The 27,977-nt window shown below is 42.3% G+C and overlaps 1 long non-coding RNA gene and 25 other non-coding genes across 31 annotated transcripts; all 26 read left to right on the top strand.

Annotated features, from left to right (window-relative positions):
* Positions 1–11: 11 nt before the first annotated feature.
* LOC120916573 lies at positions 12–27,977 on the top strand. 6 transcript variants are annotated; one of them, XR_005744012.1, is made up of 20 exons: positions 12–79; positions 2,602–2,664; positions 3,034–3,096; positions 4,418–4,458; positions 4,635–4,711; positions 6,619–6,691; positions 7,323–7,387; positions 11,243–11,306; positions 12,653–12,693; positions 12,866–12,941; positions 14,803–14,867; positions 15,272–15,335; positions 15,687–15,758; positions 16,926–16,966; positions 17,151–17,227; positions 19,116–19,188; positions 19,805–19,869; positions 26,512–26,575; positions 26,936–26,997; positions 27,903–27,977. It is a non-coding gene; the product is annotated as an uncharacterized LOC120916573 (long non-coding RNA). The 6 variants fall into 6 exon arrangements; XR_005744013.1 differs by lacking the exon at positions 15,272–15,335 and having other exon boundaries at positions 13–79; XR_005744015.1 differs by lacking the exons at positions 26,512–26,575; positions 26,936–26,997; positions 27,903–27,977 and adding an exon at positions 22,181–22,243.
* On the top strand, positions 2,445–2,533 carry LOC120916656. Its single transcript, XR_005744066.1, has one exon. It is a non-coding gene; the product is annotated as a small nucleolar RNA SNORD35 (small nucleolar RNA).
* LOC120916662 lies at positions 2,880–2,948 on the top strand. The gene has a single exon (XR_005744072.1). It is a non-coding gene; the product is annotated as a small nucleolar RNA SNORD50 (small nucleolar RNA).
* On the top strand, positions 4,078–4,145 carry LOC120916666. Its single transcript, XR_005744076.1, has one exon. It is a non-coding gene; the product is annotated as a small nucleolar RNA SNORD50 (small nucleolar RNA).
* On the top strand, positions 4,495–4,569 carry LOC120916642. Its single transcript, XR_005744052.1, has one exon. It is a non-coding gene; the product is annotated as a small nucleolar RNA SNORD34 (small nucleolar RNA).
* LOC120916648 lies at positions 5,736–5,824 on the top strand. The gene has a single exon (XR_005744058.1). It is a non-coding gene; the product is annotated as a small nucleolar RNA SNORD35 (small nucleolar RNA).
* LOC120916652 lies at positions 7,162–7,251 on the top strand. The gene has a single exon (XR_005744062.1). It is a non-coding gene; the product is annotated as a small nucleolar RNA SNORD35 (small nucleolar RNA).
* LOC120916654 lies at positions 10,573–10,659 on the top strand. Its single transcript, XR_005744064.1, has one exon. It is a non-coding gene; the product is annotated as a small nucleolar RNA SNORD35 (small nucleolar RNA).
* Positions 11,088–11,157, top strand: LOC120916663. The gene has a single exon (XR_005744073.1). It is a non-coding gene; the product is annotated as a small nucleolar RNA SNORD50 (small nucleolar RNA).
* On the top strand, positions 12,318–12,385 carry LOC120916664. Its single transcript, XR_005744074.1, has one exon. It is a non-coding gene; the product is annotated as a small nucleolar RNA SNORD50 (small nucleolar RNA).
* On the top strand, positions 12,726–12,798 carry LOC120916645. Its single transcript, XR_005744055.1, has one exon. It is a non-coding gene; the product is annotated as a small nucleolar RNA SNORD34 (small nucleolar RNA).
* LOC120916650 lies at positions 14,649–14,737 on the top strand. The gene has a single exon (XR_005744060.1). It is a non-coding gene; the product is annotated as a small nucleolar RNA SNORD35 (small nucleolar RNA).
* On the top strand, positions 15,075–15,143 carry LOC120916661. Its single transcript, XR_005744071.1, has one exon. It is a non-coding gene; the product is annotated as a small nucleolar RNA SNORD50 (small nucleolar RNA).
* On the top strand, positions 15,532–15,600 carry LOC120916660. Its single transcript, XR_005744070.1, has one exon. It is a non-coding gene; the product is annotated as a small nucleolar RNA SNORD50 (small nucleolar RNA).
* LOC120916665 lies at positions 16,595–16,662 on the top strand. Its single transcript, XR_005744075.1, has one exon. It is a non-coding gene; the product is annotated as a small nucleolar RNA SNORD50 (small nucleolar RNA).
* Positions 17,003–17,078, top strand: LOC120916643. The gene has a single exon (XR_005744053.1). It is a non-coding gene; the product is annotated as a small nucleolar RNA SNORD34 (small nucleolar RNA).
* On the top strand, positions 18,245–18,333 carry LOC120916647. Its single transcript, XR_005744057.1, has one exon. It is a non-coding gene; the product is annotated as a small nucleolar RNA SNORD35 (small nucleolar RNA).
* On the top strand, positions 19,644–19,733 carry LOC120916653. The gene has a single exon (XR_005744063.1). It is a non-coding gene; the product is annotated as a small nucleolar RNA SNORD35 (small nucleolar RNA).
* LOC120916655 lies at positions 22,022–22,110 on the top strand. Its single transcript, XR_005744065.1, has one exon. It is a non-coding gene; the product is annotated as a small nucleolar RNA SNORD35 (small nucleolar RNA).
* LOC120916659 lies at positions 22,587–22,655 on the top strand. The gene has a single exon (XR_005744069.1). It is a non-coding gene; the product is annotated as a small nucleolar RNA SNORD50 (small nucleolar RNA).
* On the top strand, positions 23,870–23,937 carry LOC120916667. Its single transcript, XR_005744077.1, has one exon. It is a non-coding gene; the product is annotated as a small nucleolar RNA SNORD50 (small nucleolar RNA).
* Positions 24,279–24,351, top strand: LOC120916644. Its single transcript, XR_005744054.1, has one exon. It is a non-coding gene; the product is annotated as a small nucleolar RNA SNORD34 (small nucleolar RNA).
* LOC120916649 lies at positions 25,865–25,953 on the top strand. The gene has a single exon (XR_005744059.1). It is a non-coding gene; the product is annotated as a small nucleolar RNA SNORD35 (small nucleolar RNA).
* LOC120916658 lies at positions 26,326–26,394 on the top strand. The gene has a single exon (XR_005744068.1). It is a non-coding gene; the product is annotated as a small nucleolar RNA SNORD50 (small nucleolar RNA).
* LOC120916657 lies at positions 26,785–26,853 on the top strand. Its single transcript, XR_005744067.1, has one exon. It is a non-coding gene; the product is annotated as a small nucleolar RNA SNORD50 (small nucleolar RNA).
* LOC120916651 lies at positions 27,745–27,834 on the top strand. The gene has a single exon (XR_005744061.1). It is a non-coding gene; the product is annotated as a small nucleolar RNA SNORD35 (small nucleolar RNA).

Genomic DNA, 27,977 nt, shown 5'->3' with positions numbered 1-27,977 from the left:
TCACTTCCTCCCACTGCTGCTATAAGATAGGCTACGCAGTGGGGAGGTGTTCTCTTTCTTCCGACTTCGTCAATGCGAGGTAAGGAGTGCGTGTTAACGGCCGCCAGTAGGACTGTATTGGGGCGCCCTAGCCGTGAAAACTTTATTACCGTGGAAGAATTGTGTTCGCCTTACACACAGCAGTGCTGCTTGATTTGCTCACGTGTTCCCACATGGCGGCTCTCTGGTCGGTTGCTGTATTAGCACATGTGTTTTTTAGGAATAACTCCCGCCATAGGATTTCTCCATCCTTTGGTCCGATGTAACTGCAGAAACCCTGGCTGGTGCTGCCAGACGCTGCTCGCCATACTTCAGTGAGGTCCTGGGCTCCGAAAAAAACAGGAATGTACACCGTGGGTGCCATTCATATCATTCCACACATTTCCCTAATGAATGTTAAAGCGGGGGTTCACCCTTAGAGGGCACTTTTTCCCCTTAGATTCCTGCTCGTTTTTACTAGGGGAATCGGCTATTTGTTTTAAAATATGAGCATTACTTACCCCTTTACGAGATGCATCCTCTCCGTCGCTTCCGGGTATGGGCTGCGGGACTGGGCGTTCCTTCTTGATTGACAGTCTTCCGAGAGGCTTCCGACGGTCGCATCCATCGCGTCACGATTTTCCGAAAGAAGTCGAACGTCGGTGCGCAGTATAGAGCCGCACCGACGTTCGGCTTCTTTCGGCTACGAGTGACGCGATGGATGCGACCGTCGGAAGCCTCTTGGAAGACTGTCAATCAAGAAGGAACGCCCGCTCCCGAAGACCCATACCCGGAAGCGACGGAAGAAGATGCATCTCGAAAACGGGTAAGTACGGCTCATATTTTAATACAAATAGCCGATTCCCCTAGACCGAACGAGCAGGAATCTAAGGGGAAAAATTTTATAAATGGGTGAACTCCTGCTTTAAAACAAATTTCTAACAATACATTTGGAAGACTGCTTACACTGCGGGTAGGCTGTTTTTTTTTTTTTTTCGTACATACCTCGATATCGCCGTTTCATCCCTCGACTTCCAGGTATGAGTCTTGTGGCGGTGGGCGTTCCTAGTTGATTGACGTTCCTCCGACCGACGCATACTTGACGTCACGACTTTCCAAAAGAAGCCGAATGTCGCTGCGCAGGCGCCGTATAGAGCCGACCCTATACGGCGCTTGTGCAATGACGTTCGGCTTCTGTTGGAAAGTCGTGACGCGCAGTATGCGCCGGTCGGAGGAACGTCAATCAACTAGGTCCAGCAAGACTCATACCCGGAAGCCAAGGGATGAAACGGCGATATGATCGAGGTATGTACGAAAAAAAACAAAAGCCAGCCTACCCGCAGTGTAAGCAGTCTTCCGAATGTATTGTTAGAAATTTGTTTTAGGGGGAACCACCCCTTTAAGTGTTCTCTGATTGGACAAGGTAGTGAGTGATCTGTTATCTTATTCAGAGGTTTCTTTGTATTTTCTGAATGCATTCTGGTTGGGAAGGTTGGGGATTATAACTTGCTACTTTGTCCAGTCAGGGTTTTTTATATTGGCACTGTGCCGGTGTCTTGTCGATCTGGTTCCTTTATCAAGATGATTCCCTGCCTGACTGTGGATGAAGCCCATGGAAATCTCCGAACCTCGAGGCATCCAGGCTCATTCCTTAACATCCCTATTGATTGGAGGATGTTAAAATTACCTAAAATTCCACGTCGCCCTGGAGGTTTGGTGATTTCCCTTGGCAAAGAATTTGCCTGCGCAGACAAGAACCATATTGTCAGATCACCGGTCCTGCCCCTAAACTCCTGCCTGAAGCTCCCCAGGACTGGTGTGGTGTCAGCGCTGGTCCTGGGTGGGAAAAACTATATATATCTATATCTATATATCAACTCTTATTTTAAAATAGTTTTTTTTTCCTTCTAGACTTAGTAAGAACCCTCTCTATCCAAATGTTTAGTCTATCGTTCATAATTAGGATAATTGGAGGCTTTTGTTAGAGTTCCCTTGTCTGGACAGTGAGGCAAACCCTACGTATGGCTATGAGATTGAATTTTGTAAGACCAATATTACTTTCTGCTACAAAAACCTACCCAATAAATCTTTCCTCGGTGAGATCTGCTGAAGTTGGGATGGGTACCTGTCAAACGGGTACCCCTTTCCCCACAAAAGGTGCCAAATGTGTCACTGAAGGTTGGGAGGAAGCGGATCTTCCACTTTTAGGTGGAACTCCACTTTAAGACCTTTTCTGGAACAGTTTGCTTAAAAGTTTAAAATTGTTTTTTTTGCCAATTACTTGGTTCAACCAGTAGGTTGAATGAAAAAGGTCTGATTTCCCTCCATCCACTCTGGACACCCCCAGTGGTTTGCAGGTGCCGGTAGAACAGACACTGAATCGGGGTTCCCGCATTGCACGAGTGAACTGCGACTTGTGTCTCCAATGCAAATGATGTTCTCACGATGGTCTTCCAAGCCTCAATGGTGAAGAGGCTCTGACGACATGGCCAATAGGCTTAACTGATGCAAAACTACAGTTTCGGCTCTATAGATGACTTTATGAATGTCTCAGATACTGAATCCTTCTTTTTTATTTTCTAGGACGATAGAAGTTGGAAAATCAGAATTCTATGGACTATAGTAGTGCCAAATGTCTGCTTTGAGGTACGAATGACTTATAATTAAGTTGCGTTTTTATTTTTTGTGCACTTGATTCTATAGATGGATTCTGCTACAGCACAAAATATTAACTTTGACTCTCAACTGTAGCTTTTTTTTCATACTCTTAAATGGGAAACCAGTATACAAGATGCTTTAAAAGCTGTGACTTGGCATTGGTGTTGGGCTTGTTCACTTGCCAGGATACAGTCAGATTGGCTGAACTATGATGAGTCTATCCCGAACCTGAATTGGTGATGACACAACTTTATGGATCTGACTGCTGAGTTCATCAAAACATCTCTAGCTAAAGCCAAACTTGCATGTCTTGACATTTTGCCTTGACATGTGACTTAATAGTCTTCTTTCTTGCAGGTCACATGAGATTTTAGCCTTGGATATCGTTTGAGCTGGTGAAGCCTTGCTAACTACTAAAAGGTTTGTATAGTCATGAAGTGCACCATGAAATCCTGTAGTAACCTTTGTTCTGTATACTGTAGTTATGGGGGGGTTGGATGCATGTCTTTGCTATGACACAATTAAAAACCAAAAGGTATAGCATTTTAGCTTTGCCGTCCAAGCATTTCATCTTGCATTATAAGTGTCTGCTGTTAACCATGTTTCTGGTCCCCACAAGCCAGCAATCATTGCTTGGCATTTCCCAAAAATTGGCACTAAACTCAATTTTGCTGAGCAGTCATACCAAGCTCTGGTCTCCATTTATTAACCCTTTTGCTGCCAGAGCTTTTATTTACACAAAATTAAATCTAAAATTTAAAGATTACATGAGATCCCCCCCCCCAAAACCTTATAATTTTGGGACTTTCTACAGGATAAAATGGTGGTAGTTCGACTTCTGTCACAGTATTGCCCAGGTCTAAAAGTTATTTGGAGGCCTAATGACCCTGGATGTCTCCCCTGTGTGCCACTGAATGTAGTGCATTGCATTACATTCTTTCCTGGTCTTATGGCCAGAGAAACTGTAGTTGTACATGCTGCTTCTGCATTGGGAATAAGATGGGTCTTGACTCCCTATCTGCTCTCCTCCCTCCCCTCTACCCAGGCGCATCCTGCTATGACAGGCCTGCAGGTGGGCAGCGGTGCCCAAGATGCATAGTGTGGGGGTGTGTACTTTCCCAGGTTGTGGCAGCACTGCTGCCCAAATGCTCCCATTTTAAAAGTTAGCCCTGCTGCAAGAAGCAGGGTTTAATGTTTAAAAGGGCTACCTGCCCAGAACATCGGGCAATAGGAATTGGGCATCCCTTGTAGCTTTGTGTACTGAAAGGGTGAATTGGCTCTGGACTGACTCTGCTTCTAATGTGTTCCTTCAATTTGACTTTGGGAAGGTGGAGCAGACCATCTGGGATGTGCAGGTTTCTTGAATAAAGATGTATTGTGATGGTCATGTGACGGGTATCTGAACAATGATGAGTCCATCCCGAACCTGCATTATGATGACAAAACTATATGGATCTGACTGCTGAGTTCAGTAGTAGAAATGTGACTAAAGCAATTAGTAAACTGCTGCTTAAAAAGTAAAACGATTGCATAATGTGCAATTTTGCACCAGTAACATACCTGGCTGCATCCAGGGGAATATCTCCTAAATGGTGCACATCTAGGAGATACATTTTACCTAGAAAGCTTAACTTTGGTAAGTCGACAAGCAGTCTTTACTACTGCTTTAATGAAATATTGCTCAATGATCACTTGGTATATGTATTGCTTATCAACAGCCTACACTGTTATTTCTTTGCAGAATCTGTCAACTTGTTGCAACATTAAGGCTAAACCTTATTGGTGAGTCTACTCATTAAGGTTAATTAATTTTTTAATATTTGTCAATGATGATTTGTATTTTACCTACATTGTTTGATTTCTCTGAGAAAAGCTTCATATTCTGAGACAAATTACCTATTCGCCTTGTATGTTTGTCCACCCAATTTTTATTTTTAACTTGAGGTTTTTACCCCCAGTGTCAGCACATGGAGCCTGTGTCCAGGGGAATAATGCTCGACCTGTGCCTTTCCAGCTGAACGCTTGTTAAGTGATGGTTAGTAAAAAAAAAAAAAATACATTTCATTAACTTTTAGTATTTCTTGCCATGCATTCAATGAGAACAGCAGACAAGTAAATTAACAAACCATTCCATCCCCCTTCCCACCACAAATCCCCCCTCACCTGATACTTCACCATGTACAATAAACAGTTGCTGGTGTACATTAAGCAATACCCCTATATTGTCCATTATACAACCATTCATAGTTTTGTGTCATTTAACACTTTAATCTAATTTGACAAAATAAAGCACTCTAATTCCCTTCCAGAGCAGGAGAGAAGAAATTCTCCCTTCCAGTTCTCTGATGGTGGTTAGTCATGTGTAATTCATAAGCTAAAAATGCCATAATCTATGAGCATGTAAACCATCCAATACATGGGGATATAGGTATGCCTTGAACAAAGACCCCCATAGTTTGTTAAATTTTTGTAAACATCCCTACTTGATTCCCTCTCTATCTTTAACAGCCCTCCAACCAGTCCAGGCAAGTAGGTGGTAAAGGTAATGATTACCTGAGCAATAAGCTTCTGAGCTGGGGGGAGAAGAGTGACACCAGATTACTGGTTTTTGCCTACTAAAAGGGTGTAACGTCGGCCATATAGCCCAGCAAACCATTTAGGATCTAATGAAAAAGTGGCATTTTGGTATTTCAAATATCTGTGCAATGCAGCACACCCTCAGACCATGTGCGGAGTACCAGCTAAATTCCCACACCAGGCAACATGCATCTGGGCACCACCCAAATCTGAATTTTTGGGCTTAAGGCATGTTCTGCACAATAATTGCAAAAATGCCAACAATGACCCTTTGGGTCTGCACTGGAATCTGATCGCATGGGTCTTTTCACACCTATGCAATCTCCAATTCCTGTACATTTGACCATTTGCATGACAATCTGCTTACTGATCTGTGGGTGCCATTAACTTTAACACCCCCAGCAGACGTTGATGGGAACTGCCACTGAATCGGAGGGTTTCCCACATCACACCAGTGTGAACCAGGACTTCAAAGTCTCTATTGCAAATGATGTTTGTTCTCACGATGGTCTTCCAAGCCTCGTGGTGAGGCTCTGACGACATTGCCAATAGGCTTAACTGATGCAAAAAGGGCTTTCACACTGGAGCGTTGCGCTAGCAGGATGGTAAAAATCCTGCTAGCCGCATCTTTGGAGTGGTGTGTGTGTGTGCCGCTCCTGCCCATTGAAATCAATGGGGCAGCGCAACTATACCACCCTGCTGCTTCAGCGGTTTTAACGCTTTTTCTGCTGCTAGGGGGGGGGGGGGTTTAAATGACTCAAAATGTGCTGAAAATCCGCCCATAGCATCGGCGCTAAAAATGGCAGCATCTTACCGCTGACACTATAGGAGGGGCTCGGTGTGAAAGGGTTCTTGGTTATTTTTTTTCTTTCCAGTATGTGATTGTTGCTTACAGCCAACATTAAATAAAATCCTGTTCTGATCCCTGCTACCCCAGATGTGTTGCATGAACATCGGTAATGAGCTCTGCATGGTTTGAGATTGCCAGGTCCAGCTGACCTCAATGAACTTCACCATAAAACTCTTGTCCATAGGATTTTACTTTTTTTTTTTTTTTTCCTTTAACTGTTCCTACAGTGCCATTCAAGTCAATTTCTAGGTAGGTAAAATCCCCCCTTATCACTGTTGCAGCCCATGCTATCTCTGCAAGGCCCACATTAACACTGGGAGGTCTGTAACAAACTCCAATGATTGCTTTTGTGGTATGCACACCCATGTGCAGTTCCACCCATAATGTCTCATTGTCTTACACACCACCAACACCCCTGTTGTACCCTGTCTTTCCAAAGAGTATAGCCTGTAATCTGCAATACCAATTCAGTTCTGTGTGTAAAAACGTAATAATTTGTTAATTATATATTTTAGGAATCCAATTTAGTCATGGATTTTACTTGACTGACCGTGGCTTCACATAAAAGGAACATCTTGAAAACCAAAGGTAAGAAGTACCTCTGCATAGAAACCAATAAGCTTCCATGGTTTTGTCAAAGCTTAATTACAAATGTGTCATCCTTTGCTCACCAGATTTTACACTCTTCAGTTTTGGGTAAATCAACCTCTAAGGCTGGGTTCACACTTGTGCAGTCTGACATTGCCTGTGTTTTGCACCATATTGCTGTGCCGATCACATGCAATGTCTATGCGATGCAAATTCAGCCATACAAACTGGCTGAAATCACATTTGCACCAACCCTTTTGGTCTGCACTGGAATCTGATCGCATGGGTCTCCACACTTATGCAATCCGATTCCTGCACACTTGACCAATTGCACAGCAATCTGCAAACCGATATGGGGGTGCCATTAACTTGAACACCCCCAGCAGTTTGCCGATGTTAGTGGGAACCGGCACTGAATTGGGAGGGTTTCCCACATCACACCAGTGTGAACCAGGACTCAATGTCTCTAAAGCAAATGATGTTTGTTCTCACGATGGTCTTCCAAGCCTCAGTGAAGAGGCTCTGACGACATGGCCAATAGGCTTAACTGATGCTAAACTGCATGCCTCTATAAATGACTTAAAGCGGATGGCTGTCCAATATTGAACCTTTTTTAATTTTATTTTTCTAGGTTGATAGAATTCTGAGCTTCCAACTTTTTTCGACTATGGTTGTGCAAAATCTGTCTGCTTTGAGGTAGGAATGGTTTGTAGAATAGAAAATTCCGCGCCAAATATAAATAAATACTAAATTAGCTGCTCCTCAAAGAACAATACTGAATTGTGATAATGAAAATGGAAGGTAGAGGGCGCTCAACCACACAATAGTGATTGTGAAATGTGGAATACCACACAACAACGTGCAACAATTAATAATAAAATACGTTTCCAAAAGCATATGTGAACAGTGATTTCTGAAACAATATAAATCAATATACAGCAGAAATGTCCCACAGATGTGCATGAATACGCAGATTCCTCTGCAGTGTAAGCAAAAAACACTGAGGTTTACTGTGTTAAACACCAAAAAAATAGAGTCCCAATAACATGCATAGAAAGCCAAACGAATCTTGACAATTACTGTGATCTTCCTAGTGGAGAAAAGTAGAAAATGCCACCACCATACTTTTCAAATTTCACTTGTTTCCACCCAAGGTGCTTTGTATATAAAGTGCTCTTACCAGAGCCTGTTGACCACTTTAATTAAAAAGGATGGTCATACAGGCTAGTGCAGGATTGTGCCTACACACACGGATATGGACTATTGAATCTCGTTTCCAGGCGTTCCAGATAAGGATGATATGCAAAAAAAGAGAACCGGTAGATGCCGATAGCGTTAATAACGTTTTAATAATAAAAACAACGGAAAGCCAAATGGCCTCTTACTTTAAAAGTGCCTACCCGGCACTGGGACTGCAGGCCTGTCACCGCCAATCTGCGGTTCAAAACTTGGGTTATCAGGATCGGATACCAACCGCCGTAGTTCCACCATAAACTCCTTCCTGTCAGCTTCACCAGAGCGGGGGGCGTCTCGTGACCAGGACTGCCTCCTGCCTTTGGAGGCAGTCCTGGTCACGAGACGCCCCCCGCTCTGGTGAAGCTGACAGGAAGGAGTTTTATGGTGGAACTACGGCGGTGGTATCCGATCCTGATAACCCAAGTTTTGAACCGCAGATTGGCGGTGACAGGCCTGCAGTCCCAGTGCCGGGTAGGCACTTTTAAAGTAAGAGGCCATTTGGCTTTCCGTTGTTTTTATTATTAAAACGTTATTAACGCTATCGGCATCTACCGGTTCTCTTTTTTTGCATATCATCCTTATCTGGAACGCCTGGAAACGAGATTCAATAGTCCATATCCGTGTGTGTGTAGGCACAATCCTGCACTAGCCCGTATGACCATCCTTTTTAATTAAAGTGGTCAACAGGCTCTGGTAAGAGCACTTTATATACAAAGCACCTTGGGTGGAAACAAGTGAAATTTGAAAAGTATGGTGGTGGCATTTTCTACTTTTCTTCACTAGGAAGATCACAGTAATTGTCAAGATTCGTTTGGCTTTCTATGCATGTTATTGGGACTCTCTTTTTATTTTTTTTTTAATTTTATTTTTTTGGTGTTTAACACGGTAAACCTCAGTGTTTTTTGCTTACACTGCAGAGGAATCTGCGTATTCATGCACATCTTTGTGGGACATTTCTGCTGTATATTGATTTATATTGTTTCAGCAATCACTGTTCACATATGCTTTTGGAAACGTATTTTATTTATTATTGCACGTTGTGTGGTATTCCACAATCACTATTGTGTGGTTGAGCGCCCTCTACCTCCATTTTCAGGAATGGTTTGTGTTTAGCTATACAATTTTATTTTTTGCGCACTTGATTATTCTATGGGTATGTGTTTGATTCTGCTATCAGCGCTGAATTTTAAACAATTTGACAAGCTGAAGTGTAGCCTTTTTTGCTGAACACTCTCCGCTCCTGATCTCACAATGTTAACAGGCGGACTGCCCATCATGGGACCTGGAACCAAGTGGAATCACTGAAGGAGGAGAATGTGCTTTCTAAGTTTTTCTTTCCAGTATGTGTTTCTTGGTCAACATTAAAGCGGAGGTTCACCCAAATAACATCTATATAAGACCAACTTTATACTTCTTACATGTACAGTATGCACCTTTTTTTTTTAGACTGTACATACATTATCTCTATCAATCCGGGTACTCACTCCCTCGGGAGTAGGCTTTTCTATGTTGTGCCGCAATGTAATCTGGGAGTTCGCCCAGATTGATGTCCTTCAGAAAAAGTTCCCCCAGCAGATAAGGGCCCCCCGTATTGCGTAGGAGAGTCATGGAATTTTCGAAAGTAGCCGAACATGTGGAGCTGCGAGTCGGCTCTATACGGCACCTGCGCAGTCAGCTCTACACAGCTCCTAGTCGGTGCGCAGGCGCCGTGTAGAGCTAACTCTCGGCTCTACATGTTCGGCTACTTTCGGAAACTCCGTGACTCTTGTGATGCGCCTGCAATACAGGGGGCGGGGCCTTATCCGCAGGGGGGACTTTTTCTGAAGGACCTCAATCATCTGGGCGAACTCCCAGATTACATTGCAGCACAGCATAGAAACGCTAGCCGGATTGAAAATAGCGATAAGGTATGTACAGCCTAAAAAAGTTCATACTGTACATGTTAAAAGTATAAAGAAGTTGGGTCTTGTATATGTTTGGGTGAACCTCCGCTTAAAGTCGTGTTATGGTCCCTGATATGTGTTTATGAACATTAATCATAAGCTAGTGCATGGTTTTGAGATTTCTAGGTCCAGCAGAGCATCATTCCTAGTCGGGGATTTTGCACAGTTTTAGTAAATCAATCCTTGGCCCTGATTCTCACTGATGCGTTTTGACATGTCAAGTCGGCAGCATTGACACATCTCAATCGGTGCAACGCCGCATCTGCAGCACTGCACCGATTCCAAAAAGTATTTTCTGTATGATTTGCGATTTCAGCCCGCAATTTACATCTATGCAGAAACCTGCAGTCTCTGAAATCGGGACTGCCAATCGCTTCACTCACGCAGCCCAGTGTGAACCTGGCTGTGGTCAGGCATCACATGTCTTGCACTGTAGATCACATGTGATGTAAATTCAGCCATACAAACTGGCTGAAATCACATTGGCACCAAAATAATGCAGGATTTTTTTTTTTTTTTTGCCACTGGAATCTGATTGCATAGGTGTGAAGACCCATGCAATCGGATTCCTGCACTATTTGACAGTTTGCACTGGGGCCTAATTAATTTTGACACCCCCAGTGGTTTGCGGGTGCCGATGGTACAGACACTAAAACGGGTTTCCCCGCATTGCACAAGTGAACTTGCCCTTGGTGTCTCTCATGCAAATGATGTTCTCACGATGGTCTTCCAAGCCTCATGGTGAGAGGCTCTGACGACAAAGCCAATAGGCTTAACTGATGCAAAACTGTATGGCTCTATAGATTACTTTAAGAAAGGATGTCTGTTAGATATTGAATTTTTTTTTTTCTAGGTTGATAAAAGTTTAGAATTTCCATGGATGACCCGGAGTGCCAAATATTCTGCTTTGAGTAGGAATGGTCTTGTGTTTAGCTATAATTCATATATATATATATATATATATATATATATATATATATATATATATATATATATATATATATATATATTTTGCACTTGATTATTCTATAGTTGTGGTTTGATATTCTGCTACCAGCACAAAATATTAAATTTGACTCAACTGTAGCTTTTTTTTGTTTTTTTTTTTTTTTTTTTTTTTCATACTCTTAAATGGGAAACCAGTATACAAGATGCTTAAAAGCTGTGACTTGGCATTGGTGTTGGGCTTGTTCACTTGCCAGATAGTCAGATTGGCTGAACTATGATGAGTCCTATCCCGAACCTGAATTGGTGATGACACAACTTTATGGATCTGACTGCTGAGTTCTTCAGAACATCTCTAGCTAAAGCCAAACTTGCATGTCTTGACATTTTGCCTTGACATGTAACTTAATAGTCTTCTTTCTTGCAGGGCACATGAGATTTTTAGCCTTGGACATCGTGTGAGCTGGTGAAGCCTTGCTAACTACTACAAGGTTTGTATAGTCATGAAGTGCACCATTAAATCCTGTAGTAACCTTTGTTCTATGTACTGTAGTTATTGCCCAGCGCACTTTCCAAATTGAAGTAGCATGCCTTTCAGGGGGTTGGGAGTGGATGCATGTCTTGTCTGTGACACAATTTAAAACCAAAAGGTATAGCATTTTTAGCTTTGCCTTCTAGCTTTCTTCTTTGCCTTATAAGTGTCCTGCTGTTAACCATGTTTCTGGTCCCCACAAGCCAGCAATCATTGCTTTGGCATATCCAAGAAAATTAAAACTAGACTCAATTACACTGAGAAACTTTTATTTAGCAGCCAGGGGTGTGAATTTTTATTAACACTTTTGCTGCCAGAGCTTTTATTTACACAAGTTTAAATTTAAGCCCTGAAGATTACGCGACCCCCAAACCTTATAAATTCTGAGACTTTCTACAGGGTAAAATGGTGGTGGTTCCTCTTGTTGCAGTATTGCCCAGGTCTAAAAAATATTTAGAGGCCTAATGACCCTGGAATGTCTCCCCTGTGTGCCGCTGAATGTAATGCACTACATTACATTCTTTCCTGGTCTTATGGCCAGAGAAACTGTGGTGGGACATGCTGCTGCATCAGGAATAAGATGGGTCTTGCCTCCCTATCTGCTCTCCTCCCTCCCTTCTACCCAGTAGCACCTGTAATGGCAGGCCTGTAGATGGGCAGCAGTGCCCAAGATACGTGGGGTGTGCACTTTCCCAGGTTGTGGCAGCACTGTTGCCCAAATGCTCCCCATTCTAAGGTAAACCCTGCTACTTGCAGCAGGGCTAAATGTTTAAAAGGGCTACCTACCCAGCACATCAACAATTATTCAGCAGGGCCAATTCACCCCTTTTCAGTACAGGATGCCCAACTCTGCTTCTAATGTGTTCCTTCCTGAGTTGTATTTTTATGAGATGGTTTTCTTCAATTTGACTTTGGGATGTGCAGGTTTCTTGAATAAAGATGTATTGTGATGGTCATGTGACGGGTATCTGAACAATGATGAGTCTATCCCGAACCTGCATTATGATGACAAAACTATATGGATCTGACTGCTGAGTTCAGTAGTAGAAATGTGACTAAAGCAATTAGTAAACTGCTGCTTAAAAGTAAAGCAGTTGCATATGTGCAATTATGCACCAGTAACATACCTGGCTGCATCCAGGGAAATATCTCTTAAATGGTGCACATCTAGGATTAATTTTACCTAGAAAGCTTACCTATTGGTAAGTCACCAAGCAGTCTTTATTGCTGCTTTAATGAAATATTGCTCAATAATCACTTGGTATACGTATTGCTTATCAACAGCCTACGCTTATTTCTTTGCAGAATCTGTCAACTTGTTGCAACATTAAGGCTAAACATTATTGGTGAGTCGTCTACTCATTAAGAAAAATTTTTTATTTGTCAATGATGATTTGTATTTTACCTACATTGTTTGATTTCTGAGAAAAGCTTCATATTCTGAGACAAATTACCTATTCGCCTTGTATGTTTTGTCCACCCAATTTTATTTTTTTAACTTGAGGTTTTTACCCCCAGTGTCAGCACATGGAGCCTGTGTCCAGGGAATAATGCTCGACCTGTGCCTTTCCAGCTAAACGCTATGTAAGTGATGGTTAGTATTGTGGTGTTACTAAAAAGTTAATACATTTTCATTTTTCTTGCCTCACATTCAATGAGAACAGCAGACAACAAAATTGACAGACCACTCTTCCACCTCACCTGATACTTCACCATGTACAATAAACAATTGCTGGTGTACATTAAGCAATACCCCTATATTGTCCATTATACAACCATTCATAGTGTGTGTGTGTGTGTGTGTGTGTGTCATTTAACACTTTAATCTAATCCCCTTCCAGAGCAGGAGAGAAGAAATTCTCCCTTCCAGTTCTCTGATGGTGGTTAGTCATGTGTAATTCATAAGCTAAAAATGCCATAATCTATGAGCATGTAAACCATCCAATACATGGGATATAGGTATGCCTTATTGAACAAAGACCCCCATAGTTTGTTACATTTTTCTAAACATCCCTACCTAATTACTGGGATTTGCCTACTAAAAGGTGTAACTTCAGCCATATAACCCAGCAAACCATTTAGGATCTAGTGAAAATGGCATTTGGCATTTCAAATATCTGTGCAATGCAGCACAGCCTCAGACCATGTGTGGAGTACCAGCTGAATTCCCACACCAGGCAACATGCATCTGGGCACCACCCAAATCTGAATTTTTGGGCTTAAAGCAGAGGGTTACCCAAATGACTATCAGACCAACTTCTTTGTACTTCTAACATGTACAGTCCGCTTTTTTTTTTTTGCCATCCATACCGTATAATCTATATTTGCAATCTGGCTTCCAGGTACTTCTCCCCGCGGGAGTAGAAGAGTTTTGAACCATATTTTAGCCATGATTAAGCACTAGCAAGAGTGCGAAACTAGTCGGCTGTCCTGGTTTATGGTTGTGGTGATTATGCTGTTTCCTGCTTCGAAATAACTTTTCAAAAAAGTTGTCTATTTTCGAGTGCGGCTGTCCATCTCATTCCTACTATTGCTACTCCCCACGGGAGTAGGCATTCCTATGCTGAGGAGGAATGTCCTCTGGGAAGTCACCCAGATTGACGTGCTTTCAGAAAAAGTTCCCCCCCGGCGGATAAGGCCCCCCCCCGTATTGTGTAGGCGCGTCACGGCGTTTCCGGAAGAAGCTCTATACGGCGCCTGTGCAGTCAGATCTACACGGCTCCTAGTCTGTGCGCAGGCGCTGTATAGAGCAGACTCGCAGCTCTGCATGTTCGGCTTCTTTCGGAAACGCAGTGACGCGCCTAAGCAATACAGGGGGTGGGGCCTTATCCGCTGGGGGGACTTTTTCTGAAAGGATGTCAATCTGGGCGACCTCCCAGAGGACATTTCTCCTCAGCATAGAAACACCTACTCCCGCGGAGAAGTACCCAGAAGCCAGATTGCAAATATAGATTATACGGTATGTACGGCAAAAAATGCGGACTGTACATGTTGGAAGTATAAAGAAGTTGGTCTGATATAGATGTTTGGGTGAACTCCGCTTTTAAGGTATGTTCAGCACGATGATTGCAAAAATCCCAACAATGACCCTTTGGGTCTGCATTGGAATCTGAATGCATGGGTCTCTTCACACCTATGCAATCCAATTCCTGCACATTTGACAATTTACACAGCAATCTGCTTACTGATCTGTGGGTGTCATTAACTTTAACACCCCCAGCAGATGTTGATGGGAACCGGCACTGAATCGGAGGGTTTCCCACATCACACCAGTGTGAACCAGGACTTAAATGTCTCTTAATGCAAATGATGTTTGTTCTCACGATGGTCTTCCAAGCCTCGTGATGAGGCTCTGACGACATTGCCAATAGGCTTAACTGATGCAAAACTGTTCGCCTCCATAGATAACTTTAAGCAGTTTTCTGTCAGCTATTGAACTTTTTTTTTTTTTCTAGGTTGATAAAAGTTGGAAGTTCAGAATTCTATGGACTATAGTAGTGCAAAATCTGTCTGCTTTGAGGTAGGAATGGCTTGTGCGCACTTGATATTCTATAATTGTGTATTTGATAGATTCTGCTACCAGCACAACATATTAAATATTGACTCAACTGTAGTTTTTTTATATACGTTTAAATGGGAAAACAATGTACAAGATGGTTTCAAAGCTGTGACTTGGCAGTGGTCTTGGGCGTGTCCACTCGCCAGGATACAGTCTGATTGGCTGAATGAACTATGATGAGTCTATCCCGAACCTGAATTGGTGATGACACAACTTTATGGATCTGACTGCTGAGTTCATCAGAACATCGCTAGCTAAAGCCAAACTTGCATGTCTTGACATTTTGCCTAGACAATGTGGCTTAATACGTGTGACTTAACTTTAAGAAAGCAGTTCTGTCATATTGAATCCTTTTTATTTTCTAGGTTGATAAAAGTTGGAAGTTCAGAATTCTATGTACTATAGTAGTGCAAAATCGTCTGCTTTGAGGTAGGAATGGCTTGTGTTTAGCAATAATTCAGTTGGGGGGGGGGGTTTTGTGCACTTGTTTATTCGATAGGTTTTTGCTTCTGCTGCCAGCACAAAATATTAACAATTGGACTAGCTAAACTCCGTTTTGGCAGCGCTGTGACTTTGCAGTTTTTCTTGGTTTTTGTTCACTCACTAGAATACAGTCAAATTAGCTGAACTATGATGAGTCTATCCCGAACCTGAATTGGTGATGACACAACTTTATGGATCTGACTGCTGAGTTCATCAGAACATCTCTAGCTAAAGCCAAACTTGCATGTCTTGACATTTTTGCCTTGACATGTAATGCAATAGTCTTCTCTCTTGCAGGTCACATGAGATTTTAGCCTTGGATCGATATTCATATATGTGAGCTGGTGAAGCCTTGCTAACTACTAAAAGGTTTGTATAGTCATGAAGTGCACCATAAAATCCTGTAGTAATCTTTTCTGTATACTGTAGTTATGGGGGAGGGGGGGTTGGGAGTGGATGCATGTCTTTGCTGTGACACAAAAATTTTCTGAGCAGTCATACCAAGCCCTGGTCTCCCATTTTATCAACACTGTTGCTTCCAGAGCTTTTATTTACACAAAATTAAATCTAAAATTTAAATATTACATGAGACCCCCCCCCCAAAAACCTTCTAATTCTGGTACTTTCTACAGGATAAAATGGTGGTAGTTTGACTTCTGTCACAGTATTGCCCAGGTCTAAAAGTTTACTTGGAGGCCTAATGACCCTGGATGTCTCCCCTGTGTGCCACTGAATGTAGTGCATTACATTATTTCCTGGTCTTATGGCCAGAGAAACTGTAGTTGTACATTCTGCATTGGGAATAAGATGGGTCTTGACTCCCTATCTGCTCTCCTCCCTCCCCTCTACCCAGGCGCATCTGCTATGACAGGCCTGCAGGTGGGCTGCTGTGCCCAAGATGCATAGTGTGGGGGTGTGCCACTTCCCAGGTTGTGGCAGCACTGCTGCCCAAATGCTCCTATTCTAAAAGTAAACCTGCTACTTGCAGCAGGGCTAAATGTTTAAAAGGGCTACCTGCCCAGAACGTCAGGCAATAGGAATTGGGCATCCCTTGTAGCTTTGTGTACTGAAAGGGTGAATTGGCTCTGGACTGACTGCTTCTAATGTGTTCCTTCAATTTGACTTTGGGAAGGTGGAGCAGACCATCTGGGATGTGCAGGTTTCTTGAATAAAGATGTATTGTGATGGTCATGTGACGGGTATCTGAACAATGATGAGTCCATCCCGAACCTGCATTATGATGACAAAACTATATGGATCTGACTGCTGAGTTCAGTAGTAGAAATGTGACCTAAATCAATAGTAAACTGCTGCTTAAAAAGTAAAACAATTGCATAATGTGCAATTTTGCACCAGTAACATACCTGGCTGCATCCAGGGGAATTTTTTCTAAATGGTGAACATCTAGGAGATTTTACCTAGAAAGCTTAACTTAGTCGACAAGCAGTCTTTACTACTGCTTTAATGAAATATTGCTCAATAATCACTTGGTATATGTATTGCTTATCAACAGCCTACACTGTTATTTCTTTGCAGAATCTGTCAACTTGTTGCAACATTAAGGCTAAACCTTATTGGTGAGTCTACTCATTAAGGTTAATTAATTTTTTAATATTTGTCAATGATGATTTGTATTTTAACCTACATTGTTTGATTTCTCTGAGAAAAGCTTCATATTCTGAGACAAATTACCTATTCGCCTTGTATGTTTGTCCACCCATTTTTTTTTTTATTTTTTTAACTTGAGGTTTTTACCCCCAGTGTCAGCACATGAGCCTGTGTCCAGGGGAATAATGCTCGACCTGTGCCTTTCCAGCTGAAACGCTTGTTAAGTGATGGTTAGTAAAAAAAAAAAAAATACATTTCATTAACTTTTAGTATTTCTTGCCATGCATTCAATGAGAACAGCAGACAAGTAAATTAACAAACCATTCCATCCCCCTTCCCACCACAAATTCCCCCTCACCTGATACTTCACCATGTACAATAAACAATTGCTGGTGTACATTAAGCAATACCCCTATATTGTCCATTATACAACCATTCATAGTTTTGTGTCATTTAACACTTTAATCTAATTTGACAAAAAGCACTAATTCCCTTCCAGAGCAGGAGAGAAGAAATTCTCCCTTCCAGTTCTCTGATGGTGGTTAGTCATGTGTAATTCATAAGCTAAAAATGCCATAATCTATGAGCATGTAAACCATCCAATACATGGGGATATAGGTATGCCTTGAACAAAGACCCCCATAGTTTGTTAAATTTTTGTAAACATCCCTACTTGATTCCCTCTCTATCTTTAACAGCCCTCCAACCAGTCCAGGCAAGTAGGTGGTAAAGGTAATGATTACCTGAGCAATAAGCTTCTGAGCTGGGGGGAGAAGAGTGACACCAGATTACTGGTTTTTGTCTACTAAAAGGTGTAACTTCAGCCATATAACCCAGCTAACCATTTAGGATCTAATAAAAAAGTGGCATTTTGGTATTTCAAATTTCTGTGCAATGCAGCACACCCTCAGACCATGTGCGGAGTACCAGCTAAATTCCCACACCAGGCAACATGCATCTGGGCACCACCCAAATCTGAATTTTTGGGCTTAAGGTATGTTCTGCACGATAATTGCAAAAATGCCAACAATGACCCTTTGGGTCTGCACTGGAATCTGATCGCATGGGTCTTTTCACACCTATGCAATCTCCAATTCCTGTACATTTGACCATTTGCACGGCAATCTGCTTACTGATCTGTGGGTGCCATTAACTTTAACACCCCCAGCAGATGTTGATGGGAACTGCCACTGAATCGGAGGGTTTCCCACATCGCACCAGTGTGAACCAGGACTTCAATGTCTCAATGCAAATGATGTTTGTTCTCACGATGGTCTTCCAAGCCTCGTGGTGAGGCTCTGACGACATTGCCAATAGGCTTAACTGATGCAAAAAGGGCTTTCACACTGGAGCGTTGCGCTAGCAGGATGGTAAAAATCCTGCTAGCCGCATCTTTGGAGTGGTGTGTGTGTGTACTGCTCCTGCCCATTGAAATCAATGGGGCAGCTATACCACCCACAATGTGCTGCTTCAGTGGTTTTTAACGCTTTTTCGGCTGCTAGCGGGGGGTGTTTAAATGAGTCAAAATGTGCTGAAAATCTGCCCATAGCATCGGCGCTAAAAATGGCAGCATCTTACCGCTGACACTATAGGGGGGGCTCGGTGTGAAAGGGGTTCTTGGTTATTTTTTTTCTTTCCAGTATGTGATGGCTGTAAGCAACAAACATTAAATAAAATCCTGTTCTGATCCCTGCTACCCCAGATGTGTTGCATGAACATCGGTAATAAGCTCTGCATGGTTTGAGATTGCCAGGTCCAGCTGACCTCAATGAACTTGACCATAACTCTTGTCATAGGATTTTATTTTTTATTTTTTAACTGTTCCTACAGTGCCATTCAAGTCAATTTCTAGGTTGGTAAAATCCCCCCTTATCACTGTTGCAGCCCATGCTATCTCTGCAAGGCCCACATTAACACTGGGAGGTCTGTAACAAACTCCAATGATTGCTTTTGTGGTATGCACACCCATGTGCAGTTCAACCCATAATGTCTCATTGTCTTACACACCACCAACACCCCTGTTGTACCCTGTCTTTCCAAAGAGTATAGCCTGTAATCTGCAATACCAATTCAGTTCTGTGTGTAAAAACGTAATAGTTTGTTAATTATATATTTTAGGAATCCAATTTAGTCATGGATTTTACTTGACTGACCGTGGCTTCACATAAAAGGAACATCTTGAAAACCAAAGGTAAGAAGTACCTCTGCATAGAAACCAATCTGCTTCCATGGTTTTGTCAAAGCTTAATTACAAATGTGTTATTTTTTGCTCACCAGATTTTACTCTTCAGTTTTGGGTAAATCAACCTCTAAGGCTGGGTTAACACTTATGCAGTCTGACATTGCCTGTGTTTTGCACCGAATTGCTGTGCCGATCACATGCAATGTCTATGCGATGCAAATTCAGCCATACAAACTGGCTGAAATCACATTTGCACCAACCCTTTTGGTCTGCACTGGAATCTGATTGCATGGGTCTCCACACTTATGCAATCCGATTCCTGCACACTTGACCAATTGCACAGCAATCTGCAAACCGATATGGGGGTGCCATTACCAGCAGTTTGCCGATGTTAGTGGGAACCGGCACTGAATTGGAGGGTTTCCCACATCGCACCAGTGTGAACCAGGACCCAATGTCTCTAATGCAAATGATGTTTGTTCTCACGATGGTCTTCCAAGCCTCAGTGAAGAGGCTCTGACGACATGGCCAATAGGCTTAACTGATGCTAAACTGCATGCCTCTATAAATGACTTAAAGCGGATGGCTGTCCAATATTGAACCTTTTTTAATTTTATTTTTCTAGGTTGATAGAATTCTGAGCTTCCAACTTTTATCGACTATAGTTGTGCAAAATCTGTCTGCTTTGAGGTAGGAATGGTTTGTTTAGCTATACAATTTTTTTTGCGCACTTGATTATTCTATGGGTATGTGTTTCGATTTGACAAGCTGAAGTGTAGCCTTTTTTGCTGAACACTCGCAGCTCCTGATCTCACAATGTTAACAGGTGGACTGCCCATCATGGGACCTGGAACCAAGTGGGATCACTGAAGGAGAATGTGTGCTTTCTAAGTTTTTCTTTCCGGTATGTGTGGAGTGGCAGTCCAGGGGTATCTGAAGATCACTGTGTGTGAGGGACACATTGATTTAAGGATATCACGGTCACTGCACCAGATACACGCTTTTTTTAGCACCTGGGCTGGGCCTTTTGGCTAGGACCGGAGGAATTTTTTATTCCTGGCCGGAGGGCCTGGTCATTGTTTCACCACAATGGCCACTTCTTTCACTCTCCTCTCCACTATCCCTTCCCCCACTTTATTTATTTAAGCCTGTGTTTGTCACTTTTTTGTCTTTTTTTTTGTTGTGCACGTTTTGTCACTGTGATTAGTAGGGTGCGGGTCCTCGGGCCAGCCCTGAACGTCTTGGGAGTGGGTGGACATGGCCTTCTGGCTTAGTTCGCCTGCTCTCATGGGGTCTCTCTTCGGGGGTGCCCCACCTAGTACTGGGAGGGTTCTGTTTCGGCAGTCCCTCCGAGGAAGTTGGGTCCGTGTCGGCTTCGGTTGCTCGGACCACAGTACCTCAGTCCCCGTCTGGAGCCTAAAGCCCCGGGGGATCAGGGTTTGGGTCCCTCTTCACAGGAGGACCACTTGACGTTGCACCCGTCTGCACGTTTTTGTGAACACTCTTTATGTGTGCACATTTTTTTCTGCACCGGGTGGAGTTTTTTTGGGTGTGTTCACACGCCATAGGCTTTTCAAAAAAAATGTGTGTTTCTTGGTCAACATTAAAGCAGAGGTTCACCCAAATAACATCTATATAAGACCAACTTTATACTTCATGTACAGTATGCACTTTTTAGGCTGTACATGCATTATCTCTATCAATCCGGATACTCGCTCCCACGGGAGTAGGTGTTTCTATGTTGTGCCGCAATGTAATCTGGGAGTTCGCCCAGATGTCCTTCAGAAAAAGTTCCCCCAGCGGATAAGGGCCCCCCTCCCGTATTGCGTAGGAGAGTCATGGAATTTCCGAAAGTAGCCGAACATGTGGAGCTGCGAGTCTGCTCTATACAGCACCTGCCCAGTCGGCTCTACACGGCTCCTAGTCGGTGCGCAGGCGCCGTGTATAGCTAACTCTCGGCTCTACATGTTCGGCTACTTTCGGAAACTTTCTGAAGGACATCAATCATCTGGGCGAACTCCCAGATTACATTGCGGCACAGCATAGAAACGCCTACTCCCGCGGGAGTGAGTACCCGGAAGCCGGATTGAAAATGGCGATAAGGTATGTACAGCCTAAAAAAGTGCATACTGTACATGTTAAAAGTATAAAGAAGTTGGTCTTGTATAGATGTTTGGGTGAACCTCCGCTTTAAAGTCGTGTTATGGTCCCTGATATGTGTTTATGAACATTAATCATAAGCTATGCATGGTTTGAGATTTCTAGGTCCAGCAGAGCATCATTCCTAGTCCTGGGATTTTGCACAGTTTTAGTAATCAATCCTTGGCCCTGATTTTACTGATGCGTTTTGACATGTCTAGTCGGCAGCATTGACACATCTCAATCGGTGCAACGCCGCATCTGCAGCACTGCACTGATTCCAAAAAGTAGTTTCTGTTATGATTTGCGATTTCAGCCCGCAATTTACATCTATGCAGAAACCTGCAGTCTCTGAAATCGGGACTGCCAATCGCTTCACTCCCGCAGCCCAGTGTGAACCTGGCTGTGGTCGGGCATCACATGTCTTGCACTGTAGATCACATGTGATGTAAATTCAGCCATACAAACTGGCTAAAATCACATTGGCACCAAAATAATGCAGGCTTTTTTTTTTTTTTTTGGCCACTGGAATCTGATTGCATAGGTGTGAAGACCCATGCAATCGGATTCCTGCACTATTTGACAGTTTGCACTGGGGCCTAATTAATTTTCACACCCCCAGTGGTTTGCGGGTGCCGATGGTACAGACACTAAAACGGGTTTCCCCGCATTGCACGAGTGAACTTGCCCTTGGTGTCTCTCATGCAAATGATGTTCTCACGATGGTCTTCCAAGCCTCAATGGTGAAGAGGCTCTGACGACAAAGCCAATAGGCTTAACTGATGCAAAACTGTATGGCTCTATAGATTACTTTAAGAAAGGATGTCTGTTAGATATTGATTTTTTTTTTTTTTTTTTCTAGGTTGATAAAAGTTTAGAATTCTATGGATGACAGTAGTGCCAAATATGTCTGCTTTGAGTTAGGAATGGCTTGTGTTTAGCTATAATTCACACATGTGTGTGTGTGTGTGTGTGTGTGTGGTGTGTGTATGTGTGTGTGTGTGTGTGTGTGTGTATATATATATATATATATATATATATATATATATATATATATATATATATATATATATATATTTTGCACTTGATTATTCTATAGTTGTGTGTTTGATATTCTGCTACCAGCACAAAATATTAAATTTGACAACTGTAGCTTTTTTTTTTTTTTTCATACTCTTAAATGGGAAACCAGTATACAAGATGCTTTAAAAGCTGTGACTTGGCATTGGTGTTGGGCTTGTTCACTTGCCAGGATAGTCAGATTGGCTGAACTATGATGAGTCTATCCCGAACCTGAATTGGTGATGACACAACTTTATGGATCTGACTGCTGAGTTCATCAGAACATCTCTAGCTAAAGCCAAACTTGCATGTCTTGACATTTTGCCTAGACATGTAACTTAATAGTCTTCTTTCTTGCAGGTCACATGAGATTTTAGCCTTAGACATCGTGTGAGCTGGTGAAGCCTTGCTAACTACTACAAGGTTTGTATAGTCATGAAGTGCACCATGAAATCCTGTAGTAACCTTTGTTCTATGTACTGTAGTTATTGCCCAGCGCACTTTCCAAATTGAAGTAGCATGCCTTTCAGGGGGTTGGGAGTGGATGCATGTCTTGTCTGTGACACAATTTAAAACCAAAAGGTATAGCATTTTTAGCTTTGCCTTCTAGGCTTTCTTCTTGCCTTATAAGTGTCTGCTGTTTACCATGTTTCTGGTCCCCACAAGCCAGCAATCATTGCTTCAAATATCCAAGAAAATTGAAACTAGACTTAATTACACTGAGGAACTTTTATTTAGCAGCCAGGGGTGTGAAAAAAAATTTAAACTAGTTTTGGCGCATGCTGAGCAGCCATATCGAGCTCCAGTCTCTATTTTATTAACACTTTTGCTGCCAGAGCTTTTATTACACAAGTTTAAATTTAAGCCTGAAGATTACGCGACCCCCCAAACCTTATAAATTCTGAGACTTTCTACAGGTAAAATGGTGGTGTTCCTCTTGTTGCAGTATTGCCCAGGTCTAAAAAAATATTTAGAGGCCTAATGACCCTGGATGTCTCCCCTGTGTGCCGCTGAATGTAATGCACTACATTACATTCTTTCCTGGTCTTATGGCCAGAGAAACTGTGGTGGGACATGCTGCTGCATCAGGAATAAGATGGGTCTTGCCTCCCTATCTGCTCTCCTCCCTCCCTTCTACCCAGTAGCACCTGTAATGGCAGGCCTGTAGATGGGCAGCAGTGCCCAAGATACGTGGGGTGTGCACTTTCCCAGGTTGTGGCAGCACTGTTGCCCAAATGCTCCCATTCTAAAGGTAAACCCTGCTACTTGCAGCAGGGCTAAATGTTTAAAAGGGCTACCTACCCAGCACATCAACAATTATTCAGCAGGGCCAATTCACCCTTTTCAGTACAAGGATGCCCAACTCTGCTTCTAATGTGTTCCTTCCTGAGTTGTATTTTTATGAGATGGTTTTCTTCAATTTGACTTTGGGATGTGCAGGTTTCTTGAATAGAAGTATGGTATTGTGATGGTCATGTGACGGGTATCTGAACAATGATGAGTCTATCCCGAACCTGCTTTAGGATGACAAAACTATATGGATCTGACTGCTGAGTTCAGTAGTAGAAATGTGACTAAAGCAATTAGTATACTGCTGCTTAAAAGTAAAGCAGTTGCATATGTGCAATTATGCACCAGTAACATACCTGGCTGCATCCAGGGAAATATCTCTTAAATGGTGCACATCTAGGATTAATTTTACCTAGAAAGCTTACCTATTGGTAAGTCACCAAGCAGTCTTTATTGCTGCTTTAATGAAATATTGCTCAATAATCACTTGGTATACGTATTGCTTATCAACAGCCTGCGCTTATTTCTTTGCAGAATCGTCAACCTTGTTGCAACATTAAGGCTAAACATTATTGGTGAGTCGTCTACTCATTAAGAATAAAAAAATTATTTGTCAATGATGATTTGTATTTTACCTACATTGTTTGATTTCTGAGAAAAGCTTCATATTCTGAGACAAATTACCTATTCGCCTTGTATGTTTTGTCCACCCAATTTTATTTTTTTAACTTGAGGTTTTTACCCCCAGTGTCAGCACATGGAGCCTGTGTCCAGGGAATAATGCTCGACCTGTGCCTTTCCAGCTGAACACTTATGTTAAGTGATGGTTAGTATTGTGGTGTTACTAAAGTTAATACATTTTCATTATTTTTCTTGCCTCACATTCAATGAGAACGGCAGACAACAAAATTAACAGACCACTCTTCCCCCTCACCTGATACTTCACCATGTACAATAAACAATTGCTGGTGTACATTAAGCAATACCCCTATATTGTCCATTATACAACCATTCATAGTGTGTGTGTCATTTAACACTTTAATCTAATCCCCTTCCAGTTCTCTGATGGTGGTTAGTCATGTGTAATTCATAAGCTAAAAATACCATAATCTATGAGCATGTAAACATCCAATACATGGGATATAGGTATGCCTTATTGAACAAAGACCCCCCATAGTTTGTTACATTTTTTCTAAACATCCCTACCTAATTACTGGGATTTGCCTACTAAAAGGTGTAACTTCAGCCATATAACCCAGCAAACATTTAGGATCTAGTGAAAATGGCATTTGGCATTTCAAATATCTGTGCAATGCAGCACAGCCTCAGACCATGTGTGGAGTACCAGCTGAATTCCCACACCAGGCAACATGCAATCTGGCACCACCCAAATCTGAATTTTTGGGCTTAAAGCGGAGGGTTACCCAAATGACTATCGGACCAACTTCTTTGTACTTCTAACATGTACAGTCCGCTTTTTTTTTTCGTCCATACCATATAATCTATTTGCAATCTGGCTTCCAGGTACTTCTCCCTGCGGGATTAGGCGTTCCTATGCTGAGGAGGAATGTCCTCTGGGAGGTCGCCCAGATTGATGTGCTTTCAGAAAAAGTGGGCCCCCCGTATTGCGTAGGCGCGTCACGGCGTTTCCGGAAGAAGCTCTATACGAGCTGTATAGAGCCGACTCGCAGCTCTGCATGTTCGGCTTCTTTCGGTGACACGCCTACGCAATAAGGGGGGTGGGGCCTTATCCGCTTGGGGGACTTTTTCTGAAAGGACGTCAATCTGGGCGACCTCCCAGAGGACATTCCTCCTCGGCATAAAAACACCTACTCCCGCAAAAGTACCCGGAAGCCAGATTGCAAATATAGATTATACAGTATGTACGGCAAAAAAAAATGCGGACTGTACATGTTAGAAGTATAAAGAAGTTGGTCTGATATAGATGTTTGGGTGAACCTCCGCTTTAAGGTATGATGCAAAATCCCAACAATGACCCTTTGGGTCTGCATTGGAATCTGATCGCATGGGTCTCTTCACACCTATTAAATTCCTGCACATTTGACAATTTGCACGGCAATCTGCTTACTGATCTGTGGGTGCCATTAACTTTTAACACCCCCAGCAGATGTTGATGGGAACGGCACTGAATGGAGGGTTTCCCACATCACACCAGTGTGAACCAGGACTTCAATGCAAATGATGTTTGTTCTCACGATGGTCTTCCAAGCCTCGTGATGGGGCTCTGACGACATTGCCAATAGGCTTAACTGATGCAAAACGGTTTGCCTCTATAGATAACTTTAAGCAGTTTTCTGTCAGCTATTGAATTTTTTTTTTTTTTTTTTTTCTCTAGGTTGATAAAAGTTGGAAGTTCAGAATTCTATGGACTATAGTAGTGCCAAATATGTCTGCTTTGGAGGTAGGAATGGCTTGTGTTTAGCAATAATTCATATATTTTTTTTTGTGCGCACTTGATATTCTATAGGTTGTTATTTGATAGATTCTGCTACCAGCACAAAATATTAAATATTGACTCAACTGTAGCTTTTTTATATACGTTTAAATGGAAAACAATGTACAAGATGGTTTCAAAGCTGTGACTTGGCAGTGGTCTTGGGCGTGTCCACTCGCCAGGATACAGTCTGATTGGCTGAACTATGATGAGTCTATCCCGAACCTGAATTGGTGATGACACAACTTTATGGATCTGACTGCTGAGTTCATCAAAACATCTCTAGCTAAAGCCAAACTTGCATGTCTTGACATGTGACTTAATACGTGTGACTTAACTTTAAGAAAGCAGTTCTGTCATATTGAATCCTTTTTTTTATTTTCTAGGTTGATAAAAGTTGGAAGTTCAGAATTGTATGGACTATAGTGCTACAAAATCGTCTGCTTTGAGGTAGGAATGCTTGTGTTTAGCATAATTCAGTTGTGGGGTGTTTTTTTTTTTTTTTTGGTAGTGCACTTGATATTCTATAGGTTTGCTTCTGATTCTGCTGCCAGCACAAAATAACAATTAAACTAGCTAAACTCAGTTTTGGCAGCGCTGTGACTTTGCAGTTTTTCTTGGGGTTTTTGTTCACTCACCAGAATACAGTCAAATTAGCTGAACTATGATGAGTCTATCCCGAACCTGAATTGGTGATGACACAACTTTATGGATCTGACTGCTGAGTTCACAACATCTCTAGCTAAAACCAAACTTGAATGCCTTGACATTTTACATAAACATGTGACTTGACAGTCCTCTGTCTTGCAGGACACGTGTGATTCTGGCCTTGGATAACGTGTGAGCCGGTGAAGCCTTGCTAACTACTAAAGGTTTGTATAGTCATGGAGTGCACCATGATATCCTGTACTAAAATTTGTTCCATATAGTTATTGCCCAGCGCACTTTGCAAACTGAAGAAGCATGCCTTTCAAGGTTCTTCTCTCGGCTAGAAATTTGTAAATGCAGGGTTTGACAAATTTGCTTTGAATCTAGGAGCCAGCTAAAAAAGTTAGGAGCCAGAAAACGCACCCCATCCCGATGAGCTTGCGCGCAGAAGCCAAACACATACGTGAACAGCGCCCGCAATATGTAAACGGTGTTCAAACCACACATGTGAGCTATCGCCGCGATCGTTGGAGCAATAATTCTAGCTCTAGACCTCCTGTAACTCAAAACATGCAACCTGTAGATTTTTTTTTAAACTTTTCCTATGAAGATTTTAAAGGGTTAAAGTTTGTCAGCATTCCACGAGCGGACGCAATTTTGAAGCGTGACATGTTGGGTGTGAATTTACTCAGCGTAACATCTTTCATAATATAAAAAAAATAAGGATAACTTTACTGTTTAAAAAAGTGTAATTTCCCAAAAGTGCACTTGTAAGACCGCTGCGCAAATACGGCGTGACAAAGTATTGCAACGATCGCCATTTTATTCTCTAGGGTGTTAGGATAAATATATATGTTTGGGGTGGGGTAGGGGGGAGATGGCGACCGGGATTTGTCGAGCCCTGTGTAAATGGATCTGTGCTGTTTAGATATATGCAATGGAAGGGCTGTTGGTGATTCTAGATTATGCAGTGCAAATGATGTCTATTCTCACGATGGTCTTCCAAGCCTCATTGAAAAGGCTTTGACGATATTGCCAGATGGCTTTGCTGATGCTCTGCAGAATCCGAGTGCTAATCTTGGTACACTATGTTTTAAGTATAAGTAAATGTGGTGGTTTTCTTACACAGGTTGTGATGTGGATTGAATCTAGTGTACCTGGCACTGTGCTTGTGATCCAAGGATGTCCCAAGTGTCAGGTATGT

The sequence above is a fragment of the Rana temporaria genome, chromosome 10, assembly GCF_905171775.1.
Source record: "Rana temporaria chromosome 10, aRanTem1.1, whole genome shotgun sequence".
Taxonomy (NCBI): Eukaryota; Metazoa; Chordata; class Amphibia; order Anura; family Ranidae; genus Rana; species Rana temporaria.
This window is presented reverse-complemented; position numbering and strand designations above follow the sequence as displayed.